At 39.5% G+C, this 23009-nt stretch overlaps 1 long non-coding RNA gene across 1 annotated transcript; it reads right to left on the minus strand.

Moving 5' to 3' along the window:
• Positions 1-13025: 13025 nt before the first annotated feature.
• Positions 13026-15837, minus strand: LOC123743769 (uncharacterized). The gene is made up of 4 exons (XR_006770617.1): positions 15280-15837; positions 15078-15176; positions 14892-14965; positions 13026-14792 (listed from the first exon to the last, which is right to left on the minus strand). It is a non-coding gene; the product is annotated as an uncharacterized lncRNA (long non-coding RNA).
• Between the last annotated feature and the right edge of the window lie 7172 nt (positions 15838-23009).

A 23009-nucleotide genomic window follows, 5' to 3' on the forward strand; every position in this document is an offset into this window, starting at 1 on the left:
TTAATTTAAGTGTTACGCCATATTACTCTTAACTTTCTTTTTATAGGTTAAGTACACGCCCCAGGCGTCAATGTCATTGCTTAAGTTGGTACAGTTTAACGTCATTTATTGAAACTGGAGTGATTCAAGTGCAATACATCGTAGGCTGGGTTTCTGTACAGCACTTTGAGAATATCAGCTGATGTACGAAGGGCTATATAAAAATAAATTTGATTTGATTGATTTGATTTGAATTTGATGACATTAACTGTGTGTGTATGTATATGCACGCATGTGTGGGAGTGAGTGAGTGCGTGAGTCCCTGCATGTGTGTGTGCGCATTCCTGCATGTGTGTAGAGGGCAGTGCCATGGTGATATTTGCCCAGGCAGGGTGAGGTCATGCCAGGCTGAGGAGAAAAGAATGCCCCTTCTCCGAACACACACGCACTGTTCCCGTTAGTCCACAGGGCCTGAGGTCAGCCATCAATGCTCTATTAATAAACGGGTCAGTCTGTCTGTCTGTGTGTGTATGTCTGTGTGTGTGCGGTGGCAGTGTGCCCACCATTGTGCCAAAAGGGAATTTCCATGACGGTCATAAGAACCTATGGGACTTTTTCTGTCTGCCTGGTAACAAGGACTTATGTCAGTATACTGAGGGCCGCAAGGTTCTCTCCTAACCCAGCAGTGAGACCCCTGATCAAGGTGCTTAGTTGAATCAGGTGTAATGGCACCAAGCAAAGGGGTGGGCAATCTTTTCTGAAAAGTGAGTTGGTGCTTTCTAGTTCTTTAGCCCAGAATGATCTACTGCAAAGAAAGAATCATTAACAGAAGAGAGAGAAAGCCCAAACAGTGTTTCTATGTGAGTACATGTGACGGTCCATTAAAACGGCAATCAGCAGTTAAAACAATAACAAAGCCTTTTCCCAACCACAGTAAATAGCTGAGGGATTGGGCTGGAGAAATGTAACCACTCTCAAATTCAAAAGACAGGGCTATGGATGCATGGACTGACCATCTATGATATCAGCATTTATACAGTGACTTCAGAAAGTATTCACACCCCTTGACTTTTTCCACATTTTGTTGTATTAGAACCTGAATTTTAAATGTATTAAATGAACCCGTTCACACGTACCATCACACGGGTGTGATTGTTCTACAGTGGTCCCTGAAGCATACGATCACACCCGTGTGATTAGAACGCTTATTAAGAACGGCCAGTTTTGAATGCCGCAACAATCTGCATTTGAGCTGGCTACATTTGTCCTAGCGCTAACTGAGGAAAGATTGACGCAACACAAGCGGTCCTATTTTATAACTCTCGGCTGACATAAACTACAATATGAATTAGCTAATATCAATTACTACTTATAATTAATCATCACGGGTGAGCTCACCATTGATCGAAATAATTGAGTAAAACACTTTCTAGAAATCGAAAGTAATCCGACGATGATTAGTTTCAACACGCCGCCATACATTTTTTCCCCTCACAGAAACCAAAGATAATAAGACAAGACGAGTTTGGTCTGTTTATAGTATGCATGTTGAAGGGGTGTGTCATCTACCATCGTTCACATCCCACCATTCACTTCCTGAAGTTCTCAAAAGATGAGTGAACCCTTACTCACCTCATTATGTTATCGCATCTTTGGTCCAACAGACAATTACATGAAACCCTGAATGCATTTTATGTCAACAAACATGGCTACACGCAGCTGGAATTAGCTTAGCTCATCATAATCAGTACAACTTTCACAAAAGTATTTTACACACATAATATGTGCCCATTACAATCTATGCAAAAATCGGAATGCATGATTTATCACTGGTACTTGAAAAACATGAATAAAACAGTAAATATTAAAAAAATTAACTCAAACCATTTTCTGATAGTGATTTATTGATGCAAATGGTGCATGCAGGCAGTCAATCACGTAACCTCTCACTCCCACTCTGAGCCATTCAGTGTTGTTGTTTATGTATGTAGCTAGTGAGCTAAGCTGTAGCATTTGCAACATCTTTCAAAAGGAGACAACTCAAATGCGGAAATTCTGGAGATTTTTTAAAATTCGGACAATGAGTTTGAAAGTCAGGAATCAGATTCTGACAGTGACAGTGAGGAGCTGCCCCCCAGCCATTGAGAACCCTGAATCTGAGGACCCCTTCTCCACTGACAAAGTCCCAGTTCCCTTTGAAGATGCTGGTGGTGATTGAGGCAGACCGACAGTGGATGAAGTACAGGAGTTCTGTGGTAGCTGGAAGGCTGCCAGACTTTTCACCCCTCCTGGCCCTGCTGTTTGCTTTGATGAGTCCCAGTCTGGAGTGCAACATTCCTTGCCATTTCCATCTGAGGCAGAGTGCTTCAAGATGTTTCTGACAGAGGAGCTGGTGGAGACATAGCAGAGACCAATTGCTATGCCTTGGAGCTACAGGAGAAGAGAGAGCCAGGAGTGGGTAGGACAACCACAATTAGTGAAATGTATACCTTCCTGGTGACAGTCTTTCTCATGGGGAAAGTAAAGAACTCCCTAAGAGAATACTGGAGCACAGATCCTATGTTTGCAACTCCCTTCTTCACCACCCTCTTTTCCCAAGACTGCTTGCTAGCTCTGCTGCAATGACTGCATTTCATCAACAATGCTACTGCCACCCATAATGACCTGTTATACAAAATAAGAAATGTCAACAGCTGGCAGTAAAGTGGCATGACAAACGAGACATCCATGTCCTCTCCACTGTCCATACAGCAACCATGTCTGCCACAGGGAAGGTGGACCACCTGACTGGAGAGAGGAAAATCAAACCAGAGTGCATGCTTGACTATCACCTCAAAATGGGAGCAGTGGATAAGGCAGACATGATGAACAGCTTTGTGGAATGCACTCCAAGAAAATGACCAAATGGTATAAGATATTTTCCCATCTGATCAACGCAGTCCTCAATAGCCACATAGTTCACTGCCAACGAACAGGTGAGATGATTAGTGAACAAGGGAGTTTTTGCAATTGGACATGCATGCAAATCACATACAGAAACTATTAGCGTAATAAGGGACTTACTTTGATAGAAACACAGCCTGGATTTGAACCAGGGTGTCTGTAGTGACGCTTCTAGCACTGAGATGCTGTGCCTTAGACAGCTGTGCCACTTGGGAGTCGTAAGGCCAGGGTAGCTTCAAAATACAACACATGCTAATACTTCACTGACACAATTAGCATTGTTTTACAGAGCTAATAGAAGAATGTAGCTAGCTACCTAAGCATTGAGTATAACACCATAAAGGTTATGAAATGAGTAACATTACCTCACGTATCCGGTTACAAATATTATGCTACAGTAGAAACGACATAACGACATGCAGAAACTATTATAATGTAATAAGGCACTTACTTTGATAGAAACGAACACATTTTCAAAGTTATTAATTGGTAACGAAAACAACTATGACTGCGATGCAGGCAACAGAGGGAAAATGTGAACACGTGTGTGCAGGACGGGAGATGAGCAAATGTCTGCAGACTTGAACTGCACAAACAATTGGGAAGTGTTTAGGGAATTTTGTCCGGGTCAGAAAATTAATCGGTCCGCAAAAGTAAAAACGACTACTTTCATGTGAATGAATGAGGCGGAACACACTTCAATTCAAACTGTTCTTAGAAAATAAAAAACTTGTTAGAAAATAATTTGAAATGGACAAGTTGAAAACAGCCAATAAATAAAAACAGTCTGCGTGCCTTGGTTTGAGGGCAGAACGGATTCAATGTACTGTTGCGTAACAATCCCATTCTGGAATGGAGAGAACATTCTAACATCACGTGCATAAAAAAAAACACACTGGGGAAACTGTTAGAGATATTTGGAACTCACACATGAAAAGGTTAAGATTTTATGTCACTGGCACACACAATACTCAATAATGTCAAAGTGGAATTATGATTTTAGACATTTTTACAAATAAATATTAAATGAAAAGCTGAAATGTCTTGAGTCAAGTATTCAACTCCTTTGTTATGGCTATCCTAAATGATTTCAGTTTGCTTAACAAGTCACTTAAGTTGCATGGACTCACTGTGTGCAATATGTTCCTCAACGAGGACTATCCTGAAGCTCTGCGCCAGAAGAGGAAAGAACTTATCCCAGCCATGAAAGCTGCCAGAGCGCATGGGGACATTGCTTACATCTGCTATGATAGGCTGATTGTCCAACTTCCCTCCCAGAAGCCTGGAAGAAATTACATAGCCAAGCCTCGTAGATTCAACCCCACAGCACACACACACACACATCAATTGTGTATGGATGTACACTACCGTTCAAAGGTTTGGGGTCACTAAAAAATGTCCTTGTTTTTGAAAGAAAAGCACATTTTCTTTGTGCATTAAAATAACATCAAATTGATCAGAAATACAATGTAGACATTTTTATGGAATATCTACATAGGCATACAGAGGCCCATTATCAGCAACCATCACTCCTATGTTCCAATGGCATGTTGTGTTAGCTCATCCAGGTTTATCATTTTAAAAGGCTAATTGATCATTAGAAAACACTTTTGCAATTATGTTAGCACAGCTGAAAACTGTTGTCCTGATTAAAGAAGCAATAAAACTGGCCATTAGACTAGTTGAGTATCTGGAGCATCAACATTTGTGGGTTCGATCATAGGCTCAAAATGGCCAGAAACAAAGAACTTTCTTCTGAAACTCGTCAGTCTATTCTTGTTCTGAGAAATGAAGGCTATTCCATGCGAGAAATTGCCAAGAAACTGAAGATCTCGTACAACGCAGTGCATTACTCCCTTCACAGAACAGCGCAAACTGTCTCTAACCAGAATAGAAAGAGAAGTGGGAGGCCCCGGTGCACAACTAAGCAAGAGGACAAGTACATTAGAGCGTCTAGCTTGAGAAACAGACACCTCGCAAGACCTCAACTGGAAGCTTCATTAAATATTACCCGCAAAACACCAGTCTCAACGTCAACAGTGAAGATGCAACTCTGGGATGCTGGCCTCCTAGGCAGAGTTCCTCTGTCCAGTGTCTGTGTTCTTTTGCCCATCTTAATCTTTTATTTTTATTGGCCAGTCTGAGATATGGCTTTTTCTTTGCAACTCTGCCTAGAAGGCCAGCATCACGGAGGCGCCTCTTCACAAATTCTTATTTACAATGACCCCAAGCATACTCCCAAAGTTGTGGCAAAATGGCTTAAGGACACAAAGTCAAGGTATTGGAGAGTCTATCGCAAAGCCTTGAACTCAATCCCATGGAAAATTTGTGGGCAGAACTGAAAAAGTGTGTGCGAGCAAGGAGGCCTACATACCTGACTCAGTTGCACCAGCTCTGTCAGGAGGAATGGGCCAAAATTCACCCAACTTATTGTGGAAAGCTTGTGGAAGGCTACCCGAAACATTAAACAATTTAAAAGGCAATGCTACCAAATACTAATTGAGTGTATGTAAACTTCTGACCCACAGGGAATGTGATGAAAGAAATAAAAGCTGAAATAAATCACTAATATTATTCTGACACTTCACATTCTTAAAATGAAGTGGTGATCCTAACTGACCCAAGACAGGGAATTGTTACTAGGATTAAATGTCAGGAATTGTGAATGTCAGGAACTGTACATAGGCCAATATCTGGATTTGATTAGAGCTACATGAAGTACATTTAATGAGCCTAAGCCCAAATGATTGTGACGTTATCCAATAGCCTACATATATGATATAGTCTACTGCACATTACACACAACAATCTTTTTGCATGTGAACTGTATTACTGTCATATTATACTGCATTATATGGACTGGAATTACGCACATCTTTCAAAACATGATAATGCAGGGAGAGAAGATGCGTTTCTGGTGCAACACATGCAGCCTACAACGTTAAAAGTATAGGGTAGCGAATTAGATTTTCATTATGAGATATAATAGGGCCTATTTGTATAATTAGTAGACTGATATATATATATATATATATATATACCTTCCATAATATTTCCCCTAATGTTATTAGCCAACCTAATCGTTCTCTCTCTATTGTTGCATCAATCCTTCCTTGCTTGCTTTTAACATGTGAGTTCCAAATATCTCTAACGGTCACAACACAGCGTGAGTTATTTTATGCACGTGATGTCAGAATGCACTCACTGTTCCAAAATGTGATTGTTACGCAACAGGACAATTAACATGCGCTGCCTGCTAATTATCTATAGGCTATTTCAACTTGTCAATTTCAAAGAATTTTCTAACAGTTTGAATTGAGGTGTGTTCTGCCTCCTCATTTATTAACATAGAAGTAGACCATTTCAGTGTTGCGGACAATTGATATGTTTGAGGCTTTACTGAGCCCTACAAACTTCTCTCTTCGAGGAGAGCCCAAGCACCAATGTTTCCGCAGATCAAGTATGCAGACATTTGAGCAGTCTTGCACAAATTGGCACATTTTCTGGCTGGCGCTCACATTGCCTTCCTTGTCGTTTTCCTTGTCGTTTTCCTTACAAATAATAATTTTGGACATGCATTCCTATCAATGTAAGTGCCTTATTTTCTGTATATCTGTTGTCATTTCTACTGTAGCATACAAGTATGTATGTATGGAGCATGATGTATTTAGTTTTAATCACGTTTTCAAGTTCTGGTGACAAATTATTGCATAGATTGTAATGGACACCTATGATGTGTGTAAAATACTTATTTGAAGGTTCTACTGATTATAATGAACTAATGCTAAGCTATTTGCCAGCTATGTGTAGTGCCATGTTTGTTGACATTACACAATGCATTCTGGGTGTCACGTAAACGTCTGTCAGATCAAATATGTTAAAATGAGGTGAAGGGTAAACTTCCGGAAGTGAATGAAGGGAAGTGAATGGTCGTAGACGACACATCCCCTTCAACATGTATACTGCAAACAGACCAAACTCATCTGGTCTCTTATCTTTGGTTGACGTGAAAAAACAAACATGGCGGCGCGCACAAACTACCCATCGTCGGATTACTTTATATTTCTAGAAAGTGTTTTTTACTCAATTATTTCGATCAATGGTGAGCTCACCCGTGATGTGATGAATTATAAATAGTAATTGCTGTTAGCTAATTCATATTGTGGTTTCTGACAGCCGAGAGTTATCCAAATATTACCGCGTGTGTTACATCAATCTTTCCTCAGATGGCGCTAGGACTAATGTAGCTTACATTTTCCGGTTTGGATGATTGTGTATGCTGTCTCAACTTCTGTGAATGTCTGAACACTGCATCCAAAAATAAACTGGTCACATTCAGGACATAACTTTGTAAAGATTGTGTTTGTGCCATCTACTCCGATTTCAGAGCACTCTCGTCTGAGTGTGCCAGAGTGCAGAATAACTGATTAATTTACGAACGCTCAACACCTGTTGAATATGGCCAGTGTCAGTAAACCTTGGCAAAAAAGCATAATTAAATTGTAGCCAGTAGCACAGTTGCAGTCACCAACGCTCTGGATAACATAAAAACAGCCTAACCAGCTCTGCTAGGGTGAGTAAAATGGTCAGAGTGAGAAGTTCTCTCACTTGTATGGAAGTAGCTAGCAAGCTAGCCAACGTTAGCCAGTCAGCTTGAGTGCTTGACTGTTGTTAGGTCCGAACGCTCGGATCAACCCTACTTTTCAGCCAGAGCATCCAGTGTGCGCTCTGAACGCTCTTAATTTACAAGCTGAAAATCTGACAAAGCTCTGTATTTACGAACGTCCAGAGCACACTCTGGCACTCCAGATTAAATTTACGAACACACACGTAGTATAAGCCAGTCTTTACTCTTGAAAATGTCAAATTTTGCTACATAAGACCGAATCGAGCCTTATGTCACATATAGGGCTATATACCGTATCAATCTAGAATGCATTTTGAATGGAATTGATGGAGAGCGAGAAAGACTGCGAGAGAGTGCTCGTGCATGCATTGATTTAAAGCAACGATATTCGAGTGATAGGCTGTTATGGATAGGGGGCAGTATTTTCACAGCCGGATAAAAAACGTACCCAAATTAATCTGATTATTACTCCTGCCCAGAAACTAGAATATGCATATAATTAATAGTTTTGGATAGAAAACACTCCAAAGTTTCTAAAACTGTTTGAATGGTGTCTGTGAGTATAACAGAACTCATTTGGCAGGCCAAAACCTGAGAAGATTCTGTACAGGAAGTACCCTGTCTGACCATTTCTTGGCCTTCTTTGCCATCTCTATCCATTACAGAGGATCTCTGCTGTTACGTGACACTTCCTACGGCTCCCATGGGCTCTCAGAAGGCGGCAAAAAGCTGAATCGTGGCTTTGCAGGCTCTGGTTGAAACAAAGTAGCGAGTTTGTAGCTCAGTTGGTAGAGCATGGTGTTTGCAACACCAGGGTTGTGGGTTCGATTCCCACGGGGGCCAGCACAGAAAAAAAATGTATGAAATGTATGCATTCACTACTGTAAGTCGCTCTGGATAAGAGCGTCTGGTAAATGACAAAAAAAAAAAAAGTAAAATGTTTGGGTAGTGGCTGGTTACAGTACTGTGAGACTCAGACGCGTGCCCACGTCGACCGAATGCTTTGTTTTCTTTCCTCTGTTTACCTAAACGCAGATTCCCGGTCGGAATATTGTCGCTTTTTTACGAGAAAAATGGCATAAAAATTGATTTTAAACAGCGGTTGACATGCTTCGAAGTACGGTAATGGAATATTTAGTAATCTTTTGTCACGAATTGCGCCATGCTCGTGACCCTTATTTACACTTCGGATATTTGTCTAGAACGCACGAACAAAACGCCGCTATTTGGATATAACGATGGATTATTTTGGACCAAACCAACATTTGTTATTGAAGTAGCAGTCCTGGGAGTGCATTCTGACGAAGACAACAAAGGTAATCAAACTTTTGTAATAGTAAATCGGAGTTTGGTCAGGGCTAAACTTGGTCGGTGTCTAAATGGCTAGCCGTGATGGCTGGGCTATCTACTGAGAATATTGCAAAATGTGCTTTCACCGAAAAGCTATTTTAAAATCGGACATATCGAGTGCATAGAGGAGTTCTGTATCTATAATTCTTAAAGTAATTTATGTTTTGTGAACGTTTATCGTGAGTAATTTAGTAAATTCACCGGAAGTTTGCGGGGGGTATGCTAGTTCTGAACGTCACATGCTAATGTAAAAAAGCTGGTTTTTGATATAAATATGAACTTGATTGAACAAAACATGCATGCATTGTATAACATAATGTCCTAGGGTTGTCATCTGATGAAGATCATCAAAGGTTAGTGCTGCATTTAGCTGTGGTTTTGTTTTTTGTGACATTATATGCTAGCTTGAAAAATGGGTGTCTGATTATTTCTGGCTGGGTACTCTGCTGACATAATGTAATGTTTTGCTTTCGCTGTAAAGCCTTTTTGAAATCGGACAGTGTGGTTAGATTAACGAGAGTCTTGTTAAGTGTCACGTTACAGCACGTTACAGTGTCACGTTACAGCAAAGATCCTCAGTCTTCAATAAACAGAGTCAAGAAGCTCAAGGAATGGTCAGACAGGCCACTTCCTGTAAGGAATCTTCTCAGGTTTTTGCCTGCCATATGAGTTCTGTTATACTCACAGACACCATTCAAACAGTTTTAGAAACTTTAGGGTGTTCTCTATCCAAAGCCAATAATTATATGCATATTCTAGTTACTGGGCAGAAGTAGTAACCAGATTAAATCGGGTACGTTTTTTTATCCGGCCGTGCAAATACTGCCCCCTATCCCCAACAGGTTAAGAATGGTGGAGGCCACTGTGGTCTTGGGGAACTTCAATGCTGCAGATTTTTTTTGGTACCCTTCCCCAGATTTGTACCTCGACACAGTCCTGTCTCGGAGCTCTACGGAAAATTAATCCGTCCTCATGGCTTGGTTTTTTCTCTGACATGCACTGTCAACTGTGGGACCTTATATAAGACAGTTGTGTGTTTTTCCAAATCATGTCCAATCAATTGAATTTACCACAGGTGGACTCCAATCAATTTGTAGAAACATCAAGGATGATCAATGGGAACAGGATGCACCTGAGTTCAATTTCAAGTCTCATAGCAAAGGACTCCTTAAGTTAGGTATGTGTTTTTTATTTGTAATACATTTGCAAACATCTAAAAACATTTGTGTTGTCAATATGGGGTAAATAAATGTACAAAAATATATGCAGTTGAAGTCAGAAGTTAACATACACCTTAGTCAAATACACTTAAACTCAGTTTCACAATTCCTGACATTTAATCCTGGTACAAATTCCCTGTCTTACGTCAGTTAGGATCACCACTTTATTTTAAGAATGTGAAATTTCAGAATAATAGTAGAGAATTATTTCTTTCAGCTTTTATTTCTTTCATCACATTCCCAGTGGGTCAGACCTTTACATACACTTAAGTAGTCTTTGGTAGCATTGCCTTTAAATGATTTAACTTGCATCAAACATTTTGGGTAGCCTTCCACACTAAGTTGGGTCAATTTTGGCCCATTCCTCCTGACAGAGCTGGTGTAACTGAGTCAGGTTTGTAGAACTCCTTGCTCGCACACACTTTTTCAATTCAAATTTTCTATAGGATTGAGGTCAGGGCTTTGAGATGGCAACTCCAATACCTTGACTTTGTTGTCCTTAAGCCATTTTGCCACAACTTTGAAAGTATGCTTGGGGTCATTGTCCATTTGGAAGACCCATTTGCGAACAAGCTTTAACTTCCTGACTGATGTCTTGAAATGTTGCTTCAATATATCCACATACATTTCCGCCCTCATGACCATCTATTTTGTGAAGTGCACCAGTTCCTCCTGCAGCAAAGCACCCCCACAACATGATGCTGCCACCCCCGTGCTTTGCGGTTGGGATGTTGTTCTTCGGGTTGCAAGCCTCCCCCCTTTTCCTCCAAACATAACAATGGTCATTATGGCCAAACAGTTCTATTTTGTTTCATCAGACCAGAGGACATTTCTCCAAAATGTACGATCTTTGTCACCATGTGCAGTTGCAAACCGTAGTCTGGCTTTTTATGGTGGTTTTGGAGCAGTGGCTTCTTCCTTGCTGAGCAGCCTTTCAGGTTATGTCAATTTAGGACTGGTTTTCCTGTGGATATAGATAATTTTGTTCCCATTTCCTCCAGCATCTTCACAAGGTCCTTTGCTGTTGTTCTGGGATTGATTTGCACTTTTCGCACCAAAGTACGTTCATCTCTAGGAGACAGAATGCGTCTCCTTCCTGAGCAGTATGACGGCTGCTTGGTCCCATGGTGTTTATACTTGCGTACTATTGTGTGTACAGATGAACATGGTACCTTCAGGCGTTTGGAAATTGCTCCAAAGGATGAACCAGACTGATTTCTTTTGATTTTCCCATGATGTCAAGCAAAGAGGCACTGAGTTTGAAGGTAGGCCTTGAAATACATCCACAGGTACACCTCCAATTGACTCAAATGATGTCAATTAGCCTATCAGAAGCTTCTAAAGCCATGACATCATTTTCTGGAATTTTCCAAGCTGTTTAAAGACACAGTCAACTTAGTGTATGTAAACTTCTGACCCACTGGAATTGTGATACAGTGAATTATAAGTGAAATAATCTGTCTGTAAACAATTGTTGGAAAGATTACTTGTCATGCACAAAGTAGATGTCCTAACCAACTTGCCAAAACTATAGTTTTGTTAACAAGAAATTTGCAGAGTGGTTGAAAAACAAGCTTTAATGACTTCAATCTAAGTTTATGTAAATCTCCGACATCAATTGTATACATTTCCTGATGTTTTTTATCTCTCAGACAGACACTTCAGAACAAACTTCCTTTAGATGTTTCATGCAGTGAATGTGTTATTGAATATGTTTGTATGGGCTAATAGCAGTAAGGCCAAATAAAATATTGAAAAAAAAAATTATATACCCTTCAAGGGGTCTTAAAATTCCAAATCAAATAGCAAAATGACCCTTCGTTAAAACAATTCCACATACAGTTCATTTGGAAATTATTCAGACCCCTTGACTTTTTTTTAGGTTACAGCCTTATTCTAAAATAGATTTAAAACAAAAAATAAATACTAAAATCGAAAACACAATACCCCATGATGACAAAGCGAAAACAGGTTTAGACATTTTTGCTAATTTATATAAAAAAACAGAAATACCTTATTTACTTATTTAAGTATATTTATATACTTATTTAAGTATTCAGACTGCAGGACAATAACCTAAAACATACACTGGAGTTGCTTATCAAGACGACATTGAACGTTCGAGTGGGCTAGTTACAGTTTTGACTTAAATCTGTTTGAAAATCTATGACAAGACTTGAAAATGGCTGTCTTGCAATGATCAATAACCAACTCGTCAGAGCAAGAAGAATTATAAAAAGAATGTGCACATATTGTACAATCCAGGTGTGCAAAGCTCTTAGAAACTTACCCAGAAAGACACAGCTGTAATCACAGCCAAAAGTGATTTTAACATGTATGAATGAATGAAAACTTGGGTGATTCTGCAACTATGGGAACTTCTATGTTGTCAGGGTCAATTTTCGGGATTCAATTTTTTTAAAATATGTTTTTATTCTTTATATGTTAAGTTCACACTACAATCACCCCAGATTCTTTTAACACCACTCTATCAAGTATTTTAGCTACTTTTCAGATGCATTTTATACCTCAATTCACTGTTTTGCCCTTGTCCCTGAGAGACTTTTAGCTTCTACAATGTTTTTCTATGAGAAAACAATAATTACACATTGTTATGTTATCTTCTAGAGAAAGAGTCAATTAAATAAAATCTATATCAATATTTATTGTGAGTATGCCCTTTACATTGTTATTTACACAACATTTTCCTTTCCTTTGGTAGTGGTGTCATTTCTACCACTGAGGGCAAATTCCTCATTAATAAAGTTTTGTCAAGAGAATGTTAACTTAGTTACCATGGAAACATATTGTGATGCTGAAGCACATGGCTGCAGCAGACAGATGTTCCAGAAGTGATGTCCAGAAGTTGAAGAAAAATCTAGGTAAATATTACTTGGGTAGAGAATATTTTTATTGTCAGTCATTTCATTTTTACATTTTAGTCATTTAGCAGACACTCTTATCCAGAGCGACTTGCAGTAGTGAATGCATACATTTCATACATTTTCATACATTTTTTCTCCGTACTGGTCCCCCGTGGGAATTGAACCCACAACCCTGGCGTTGCAAACACCATGCTCTACCAACTGAGCCACACGAGATTTCCAAACTGGCTATAATTTCTTTAATTTTATGTAGAATTTAGATTTTTTAAATATATGTATTTAGTGTAAACTATATGCTAGCTGTAATACTAGCCAAAGCATGCTAAGCAGTCTGTCATTTTTCTCCAAAAACAGTAGAAGCGTCATTTCCATCACAAACATAACGGTTAGAAATGACAGAACATGGTGGAAATGAAAAAAAATCCATTATGTTATTACTTTTTCCTTTTTGTTTATATTTTTTACTTTAGGCTTATTTAATCATGTTTTAAATTCCTTTATTCTAGAAAATGCTCCAAGGTGTGCACAATTGGAAAACTTAAGTAGTGTGTTTTTTTTGTTTTTAGAAGATGCCACATAAAACAGCACAGAGGTCACAGACATAGAAATAAAATAAAAAACGATCCTATACAATAGCAGGAACATCTGCAAAAAGACGGAGAGATACTGGAAGAAAAAAGAGAAGGGAGAAGTGAAATCCATCTCTGAGCTTACAAAGTGAGAAAGAAGCAAGAAATGGCAAAATGTAACCAAAGGAATAGAAGACAGACTTTAAAGAGAACAGTTGCAATTGTGACCTACCCATTAGGCAACCCAACACCTTAGTCACCAGATGACTTGCAGACAGAAATTGAGGCCATCATACCTGCCCCTAACTTAGTGGTTCCTCCTTTAAAAGTTGTGAGTTTACACCGCGGGACCAATCATATTGAGTGGTTCCAATGACGAATTTGACGCGAGCCACCTGTCCCTGGTGACTTTCTTCAGTAAAGATGGCTGACAAAACATTACGGGGGAAACAAATGTAAGTATTTATAACGTCATAATGAGTCAAGCAAAAAAATTACAACTGAGAGGAATATGTTAATGTAGAGACAAACAATTATGACAAAAGAATATGCAAAGTTAACAGCCTAATAGAAGTATTTTTTTTATTAGGCCTATTTACAATTGCAACTGGTCAGAATAGCATCCTACATAAAACAATCATTTAAAGAAAAAAAGTCTGCACGTTCGAACTAAAACAATGTTACTAATAATTAAAAGCGCACATTTGTAAATCCCAAACTCTAAAAGTAATTGAAAAGGTAGATCCAAATTATGCGTTGACATTGTGGTTACAATAATAATGTAGCCCATCTTGCAAATGTTTCCTATTAGCAGGACAATAGACATTTTATAACCCCGCTACTGTTGTGAAAATCCCTCAACTTGCAATGTATTTGATGCTTAAGTACTCTAAAGTCTTACATTTCTAACTCAAAACAGCAGTACAGTATTTCTTCATCAACATCTTTATGCTTTCGTTAATAAAATAATATAATGAGAAAAAAGACATTCAAGCGCGGATGTTTATATTAACTACATTTTAGTCGCACTTCCACGACCACAGGTAAAACCATGCCGAGATGATCAAGGTATTTGTTGCATTGTTGTATCGTCAATTTCTCTAGCCAAAACATCTTGACGGACTTGACCAGTTCATCTTTGCCTGTCGGCTTGGCAGAGTTACGGATGAATGTTTTCAGTTGATGCCAAACAAGTTCGATCTGGTTTAAATCAGGAGACCTACATGTAGAGATTAAAAAAATATTTGTAGATATACTGTAGGCCTACCGAAGGTGTTGTAGGTCTTTTATTTATTTAACTTCATAAAGGTCTACTTACTCTGCTGGCGTCTTGACCCAGTTTATGCCCTCATTTGCAATGCAAACCCGGGCGGCAGTGTTTTTGGTCATTGTCTGAATTTGGAGAAGAAAAAAAATACATTTAGCCTAACAGCCAAAATTAGGTACAATAATAGAAATATACATGTAAATAGGCCTAAACAACAAAATATTGCTATAGTCCTACCTTGAAAGAAACGATTTGGTCCCAGAAACACCTCTCTGACATAGGATCCAGCATATCTCTTGATGATTTCTTCCTCAAAGAACTCTCAAGCCATGATACCTGAAAAAGGAGGCAAGAGTGAATTATTCTGGAACACATAAGTCTGTGAGGTGTAGGCTACAATATTTAATGTACCTTTTGCTTTGTAAATAGCAAAACTTACCATCAAAAATCAAATATGGGCCTGGTCCCTGCCGAGAAATTGCCCCCACACATGGAGTTTGAGCGGGTGCTTGGGACTCGGCTTGCTTGATCTTCTTCCTTTTTTTCTGTAGCAATTTTGAGCAAATTTCTCAAGGTCCACGGTTGATTCGTCTGTGAAGATGACATTATTGAATGTCTCGCCAGCTTTGATCCATGACTGGGCCTGCAGGACGCAAGTTCTTTGTTTGTCAGATGAATCATTGGGTCGAAACTACAGAACAGTACAAAACAAGCTAACACAAATGGTTAATGTTCTGATAATGTTTTAAAAATAATATATAAAATATAAAACATTTCTTACCGAGCCTTTCATTAATCCACACAAGTTTCTTCAACTGTCTTCTGATTGTAATTTGAGTGATGTTGATGTCGTGCCGTGATGCCAGCAGATTAGATTGCCTTTGCTGATCACTTATCATCTTCATGAATATAAATAAGCAAGTGATGTCTGCTAAATAATCAAGTTAGTTTTCTCCAGAAAGAATTAGAAAATTAGGGTGCAAAAAGTGTAACCTTTATTTAACTAGTGTAACCTTTATTTAACTAGGCAAGTCCGTTACGAACAAATTCTTATTTACAAGGACAGCCTACTCCTTCCTCGTGCCCTGCGGGGATTCTTTAGCTAAATAGCCCAATACTGTACTGCCGCACGTCACGTTGTACAGTGCCATATTTTCCGTTCAAGCAAGTACCAGCCAAAAGTTTGGACACACCTACTCATTCCAGGATTTGTCTATATTTTTACTATTTTCTACATTGTAGAATAATAGTGAAGACATCACAACTATGAAATAACACCGGTCCCCCAACTGCCCTGCATTCGTAGTACAGACATGACCTGCTCTCCCTTATGTAAGGAATTAGGCACTTTCCCATGTTTACTACAGTATTTATTGTAGACCGCACAGTAGCCTAATAAAGAAATAAACACGATGCATTAATAAAATGATTTAAAAAAAACTCTTTCAAAATGCAGATGTTGATTTAGTTATGGATCCATAATTAATAACTATGGGAATAAATATCACTGATTTACAGAAATATTGGAACAAAGTAGTCTAATGAAGGCAAACGATTTAGAATCCTCCAATCATATAGCCTACTCCTGACCATCACGTTGTACAGCGCCATATTTTCCATTCCATCCTAACGGAAACCCTGAGGGTTCCATTTTTCTCATAATAGAAACACCAATATATTAACCTCTAGGGTAGGGGGCAGTATTTGCACGGCCGGATAAAAAAAACGTACCCGATTTAATCTGGTTATTACAACTGCCCAGAAACTAGAATATGCATATAATTGTTTGATATGGATAGAAAACACCCTAAAGTTTCTAAAATGGTTTGAATGGTGTCTGTGAGTATAACCTGTTAGGGCTAGGGGGCAGCATTGACACGGCTGGATAAAAAACATACACGATTTAATCTGGTTACCACTACTACCCAGTAACTAGAATATGCATATACTTATTACATATGGATAGAAAACACCCTACATTTTCTAAAACTGTTTGAATGGTGTCTGTGAGTATAACAGAACTCAAATGGCAGGTCAAAACCTGAGAGATTCCTTTACAGGAAGTGGCCTGTCTGACCATTTCTTGAACTTCTTTTCCATCTCTATCATTTACTAAGGATCTCTGCTCTAACGTGACACTTCCCACGTCGTCCATAGGCGCTCAGAGCCCGGGAAAAAACAGAATGTCGTCATTCCAGCCCCAGGCTGAAACACATTATCGCCTTTCTCAAGTGGCCGATCAAGGGACACTGGCTTATGCGCGTGACCCCGACTGCCCCCGCCTTTGGGATTTTTTCCTCTGTTTGTCGAAAAGGAGATTCCCTGTCGGAATATTATCGCTTTTCTACGAGAAAAATGTCGTAAAAATAGATTTTAAACAGCGGTTGACATGCTTCGAAGTACGGTAATGGAATACTTAGAATTTTATTGTCACGAATTGCGCCATGCGCGTGACACTTCTTTACTAATTCGGATAGTGTCTGGAACGCACGAACAAAACGCCGCTATTCGGATATAACGATGGATTATTTTGGACCAAACCAACATTTGTTATTGAAGTAGCAGTCCTGGGTGTGTATTCTGACGAAGACAACAAAAGGTAATGAAACTTTTATAATAGTAAATATGATTATGGTGAGTGCTAAACATGCCGGGTGTCTAAATAGCGAGCCCGTGATGCCTGGGCTATGTACTTAGAATATTGCAAAATGTGCTTTCACCAAAAACCTATTTTAAAATCGGACATATCGAGTGCATAGAGGAGGTCTGTATCTATAATTCTTAAAATAATTGTTATGCTTTTTGTGAACGTTTATCGTGAGTAATTTAGTAAAATGTTAGCGAATTCCCCGGAAGTTTGCGGGGGTATGCTAGTTCTGAACGTCACATGCTAATGTAAAAAGCTGGTTTTTGATATAAATATGACTTATTGAACAAAACATGCATGTATTGTATAACATAATGTCCTAGGGTTGTCATCTGATGAAGAAGCCCGCCTAGCCTAGAGAGGATAACAGAACTCATATGGCAGGCAAAAACCTGAGAAGATTCCTTACAGGAAGTGCCCTCTCTGACCATTTCTTGGTCTTCTACACTCTCTTTATTGAAAACTGAGGATCTCTGCTGTAACGTGACACTTCCTACGGCTCCCATAGGCTCTCAGAAGGCGGCAGAACGTCGAATGATGACTTTGCAGCCCATTGCTGAAAAACAGTAGCGCATTTGGATAGTGGTCAATCAGAGAACAATGAGACTGGGGGCGCGTGCACGAGATGACTCCATGTTTTTATTTTTTCGTATTTGAACGAAAACAGGGTTTCCCGGTCGGAATATTATCGCTTTTTTACGAGAAAAATCGCATAAAAATTTATTTTAAACAGCGGTTGACATGCTTCGAAGTACGGTAATGGAATATTTAGAAATTTGTCACGAAACGCGTTGGGCGCGTCACCATTCGGATAGTGTCTTGAACGCACGACAAAACAGAGGATATTTGAACATAACTATGGATTATTTTGAACCAAACCAAAATTTTATTGAAATAGAAGTCCTGGGAGTGCATTCTGACGAAGAACAGCAAAGGTAATCCAATTTTTCTTATAGTAAATCTGAGTTTGGTGAGTGCCAAACTTGGTGGGTGTCAAAATAGCTAGCCCGTGATGGCGAGCTATCTACTCAGAATATTGCAAAATGTGCTTTTGCCGAAAAGCTATTTTAAAATCGGACATAGCGATTGCATAAAGGAGTTCTGTATCTATAATTCTTAAAATAATTATGTTTTTTGTGAACGTTTATCGTGAGTAATTTATTAAATTCACCGGAAGTTTGCGGTGGGTATGCTAGTTCTGAACGTCACATGCTAATGTAAAAAGCTGGTTTTTGATATAAATATGAACTTGATTGAACAAAACATGCATGTATTGTATAACATAATGTCCTAGGAGTGTCATCTGATGAAGATCATCAAAGGTTAGTGCTGCATTTAGCTGTGGTTTGGGTTTATGTGACATTATATGCTAGCTTGAAAAATGGGTGTCTGATTATTTCTGGCTGGGTACTCTGCTGACATAATCTAATGTTTTGCTTTCGTTGTAAAGCCTTTTTGAAATCGGACAGTGTGGTTAGATTAACGAGAGTCTTGTCTTTAAAATGGTGTAAAATAGTCATATGTTTGAGAAATTGAAGTAATAGCATTTCTAAGGTATTTGAATATCGCGCCACGGGATTCCACTGGCTGTTGAGTAGGTGGGACGATTTCATCCCACATACCCTAGAGAGGTTAATCAAATTAAGCCAAATTTCTTAAAATAAATCCCACATACTATGTTATTACAAAAAAGGTTTTAAATTCTTTGGTAATGCCAATACAGAATAATATCAAATGCTTCTCAAAGATGCCCTCTGGTGGTCAAACTAGCAATAACTTGCAGTAACAGAAAAAATGGCTTACATTTAAATGACGTGCCACAGAATGCTGCAGCAGCTTGCAAGGTGTACCGTAGTATTACGCAACTTATAAAGTAAGAACCACTCTACCTGCCCGATGCATGCCCTGATACCCCTTCCTCATCATCTGCAACAGGAATGAGAAGTTGAATACTTACTGGAAGGAAAAAGGTTGGAAGAGGTCTCTCAAAAACAGATCTTGCATGACAAATGTCAAACTTGATAAAGCTTAACAGAAAACTGAGAAATACAAAAAAAGGTATGATCAACAGATGAAATAAATGGAGACAATATTCCAAAAAGACAAAACAGGAAATGAAGGGAACTCCGAAGAACTTGAAGGATTTTATTGTTTCAAAATGCCATCATTGCAAAGTTAAAGCAAAAGTATTAAAAAAAAAATACACAGTGCCAAGGACAAACAAGTGGCTTCAAAAATGCGCAGAGGCAACATCCTAAGAAAGTATGGCCTGGTCAAAGCCGCAAACAGAGAATTTGGATTTTCAGCAAAGCAATGAGTGCAAATGGAAACAGGTCAACAAGTCTTCAATACTCCAGGAAAAAGCAGTGTAACATAATTAGCACAGCCACAGAAGAGAAATCACTAGATTCTATGAATGTGATGTCAACAGTAAAGCAACAACAGGGAAAAAGGACACACAAGAAAAAAAAAAGCAGAAGTGCTTCTTGAAGGCACAATTCAGAACCTTTAATCATAATTTTAAGAGGGAATATTCAGAGATTAAAATGTCCTACTATGAATTCGGCAAAATACGTCCTTTTTGGGTTGTCAAGCCAACAGTCCAGGATAGGGACACATACCTCTGCAAAAATAAAGTGTATGATATTTCATTTAACTCAAATTTATGTTTAATGACGTGATGTAAATTACATTTGTCTATGGCTGTCTGAGAAAAATGAGAACAATATAAAATTCCTGAATAGTACGATCACAGCCATTATCAGACATTATGTCTTGACAAATCAAAGAATTATAATACATTTTTATTTCTGAAAGCTTGCATGGTCAAAGTGCCCGAAGTTGCAGAATCACCCACTTATGTAAAATGAGATTGTTCTGTATTTAATTTTTCAATATATTTGCAAACATTTCTAAAAACATATTTTCACTTGGTCATTATGGAGTATTGTGCATGGATGGGTGAGGGGGGAAAAAAGTATTTAATTCATTTTGAATTCAGGCTGTAACAACAAAATTTGGAATAAGTCAAGGGGTATGAATACTTTCTGAAGTCACTGTAGTTACATCCTTCAAGAGTGTAACTGCTGATTACCCCTTTAAGGTTGAATTCATGACTAGGCTATATATGTAGGTTCACTAAAAGCCACAGAGTTCAATTGATTCACTATACACAATGAGACTGATTTTGGAAATCCAGGTCTGGACAAACACACAGAAGCATGGAATTGGATTAGTGTGCAGCTCAGCAAATGAGAGGAATTGAGCCCACGCTGCGAAACTCTCTCACACACACAGTCTGCTTGTGCTTTATTTTTGTAGACAAGATCTTCCCACAGATGTATGTTAACACTGCCTTCAACTTCTCCTTATTCATGGTACATTGTGATCATGAGAGTGAGTGTGTGCCTGTGTGTTATAACAAAACCCTCAACAGACAGTGAAATACACTAAAACAGCAACAATCACAGTTAATAATACATGGGACTTACACTGCTCAAAAAATAAAGGGAACACTTAAACAACACATCCTAGATCTGAATGAAAGAAATAATCTTATTAAATACTTTTTTCTTTACATAGTTGAATGTGCTGACAACAAAATCTCACAAAAATAATCAATGGAAATCCAATTTATCAACCCATGGAGGTCTGGATTTGGAGTCACACTCAAAATTAAAGTGGAAAACCACACTACAGGCTGATCCAACTTTGATGTAATGTCCTTAAAACAAGTCAAAATGAGGCTCAGTAGTGTGTGTGGCCTCCACGTGCCTGTATGACCTCCCTACAACGCCTGGGCATGCTCCTGATGAGGTGGCGGATGGTCTCCTGAGGGATCTCCTCCCAGACCTGGACTAAAGCATCCGCCAACTCCTGGACAGTCTGTGGTGCAACGTGGCGTTGGTGGGTGGAGCGAGACATGATGTCCCAGATGTGCTCAATTGGATTCAGGTCTGGGGAACGGGCGGGCCAGTCCATAGCATCAATGCCTTCCTCTTGCAGGAACTGCTGACACACTCCAGCCACATGAGGTCTAGCATTGTCTTGCATTAGGAGGAACCCAGGGCCAACCGCACCAGCATATGGTCTCACAAGGGGTCTGAGGATCTCATCTCGGTACCTAATGGCAGTCAGGCTACCTCTGGCGAGCACATGGAGGGCTGTGCGGCCCCCCAAAGAAATGCCACCCCACACCATGACTGACCCACCGCCAAACCGGTCATGCTGGAGGATGTTGCAGGCAGCAGAACGTTCTCCACGGCGTCTCCAGACTCTGTCACGTCTGTCACATGTGCTCAGTGTGAACCTACTTTCATCTGTGAAGAGCACAGGGCGCCAGTGGCGAATTTGCCACTCTTGGTGTTCTCTGGCAAATGCCAAACGTCCTGCACGGTGTTGGGCTGTAAGCACAACCCCCACCTGTGGACGTCGGACCCTCATACCACCCTCATGGAGTCTGTTTCTGACCGTTTGAGCAGACACATGCACATTTGTGGCCTGCTGGAGGTCATTTTGCAGGGCTCGGGCAGTGCTTCTCCTGCTCCTCCTTGCACAAAGGCGGAGGTAGTGGTCCTGCTGCTGGGTTGTTGCCCACTACGCTGATAGACACAGCAAACCTTCTTGCCACAGCTCGCATTGATGTGCCATCCTGGATGAGCTGCACTACCTGAGCCACTTGTGTGGGTTGTAGACTCCGTCTCATGCTACCACTAGAGTGAAAGCACCGGCAGCATTCAAAAGTGACCAAAACATCAGCCAGGAAGCATAGGAACTGAGAAGTGGTCTGTGGTCACCACCTGCAGAACCACTCCTTTATTGGGGGTGTCTTGCTAATTGCCTATAATTTCCACCTGTTGTCTATTCCATTTGCACAACAGCATGTGAAATTTATTGTCAAAGTGTGATTGACTTGGAGTTACATTGTGTTGTTTAAGTGTTCCCTTTATTTTTTGAGCAGTATATATATATATATAGCACTTTTCAAGGACCCAACATCGCTTTAAAACTGTAGAAATTAAACAAACAAAAACAGGAGTCAACTAAACATCAGACTAAACAAAAACATGAATAAAGAGAGTGGTGGGCTCAAGGAAGGGAAAGAGCATGATATATCAGTGTATGGGAAAGGTTGGAGTTTGGATACAAGCCCAGTTTAGAGTAAGGGGTGGGATTATGATACAAACCCGGGTAAGGGTTTGGGTTAACTGGTGCTCAGTATGGTGGAGAGAGGAGTGTCTTTCTAGTGTATTTCTTTGCTTGTTTGTGTCTAATTCCCATAGACGAGCTAAAAGTGTTTAAAATAGTTTGGAGTCTAATTTAACATCACCTAAACAAAGCTAAATGAGACAAAACATCTCAAATTGCACCTTATTCCCTATGGGCACTGGTCAAAACTAGTGCATTATGAAGGGAATTGGGTTCCATTTGGGACACATTCTACTCAACCCTGACGTCTAGAAGTTGGTTACAACTTAATCAGTTGGTCTGATTGTCATATTGATCCTAACCTAATGTAGCAG

The sequence above is a fragment of the Salmo salar genome, chromosome ssa07, assembly GCF_905237065.1.
Source record: "Salmo salar chromosome ssa07, Ssal_v3.1, whole genome shotgun sequence".
NCBI lineage: Eukaryota > Metazoa > Chordata > Actinopteri > Salmoniformes > Salmonidae > Salmo > Salmo salar.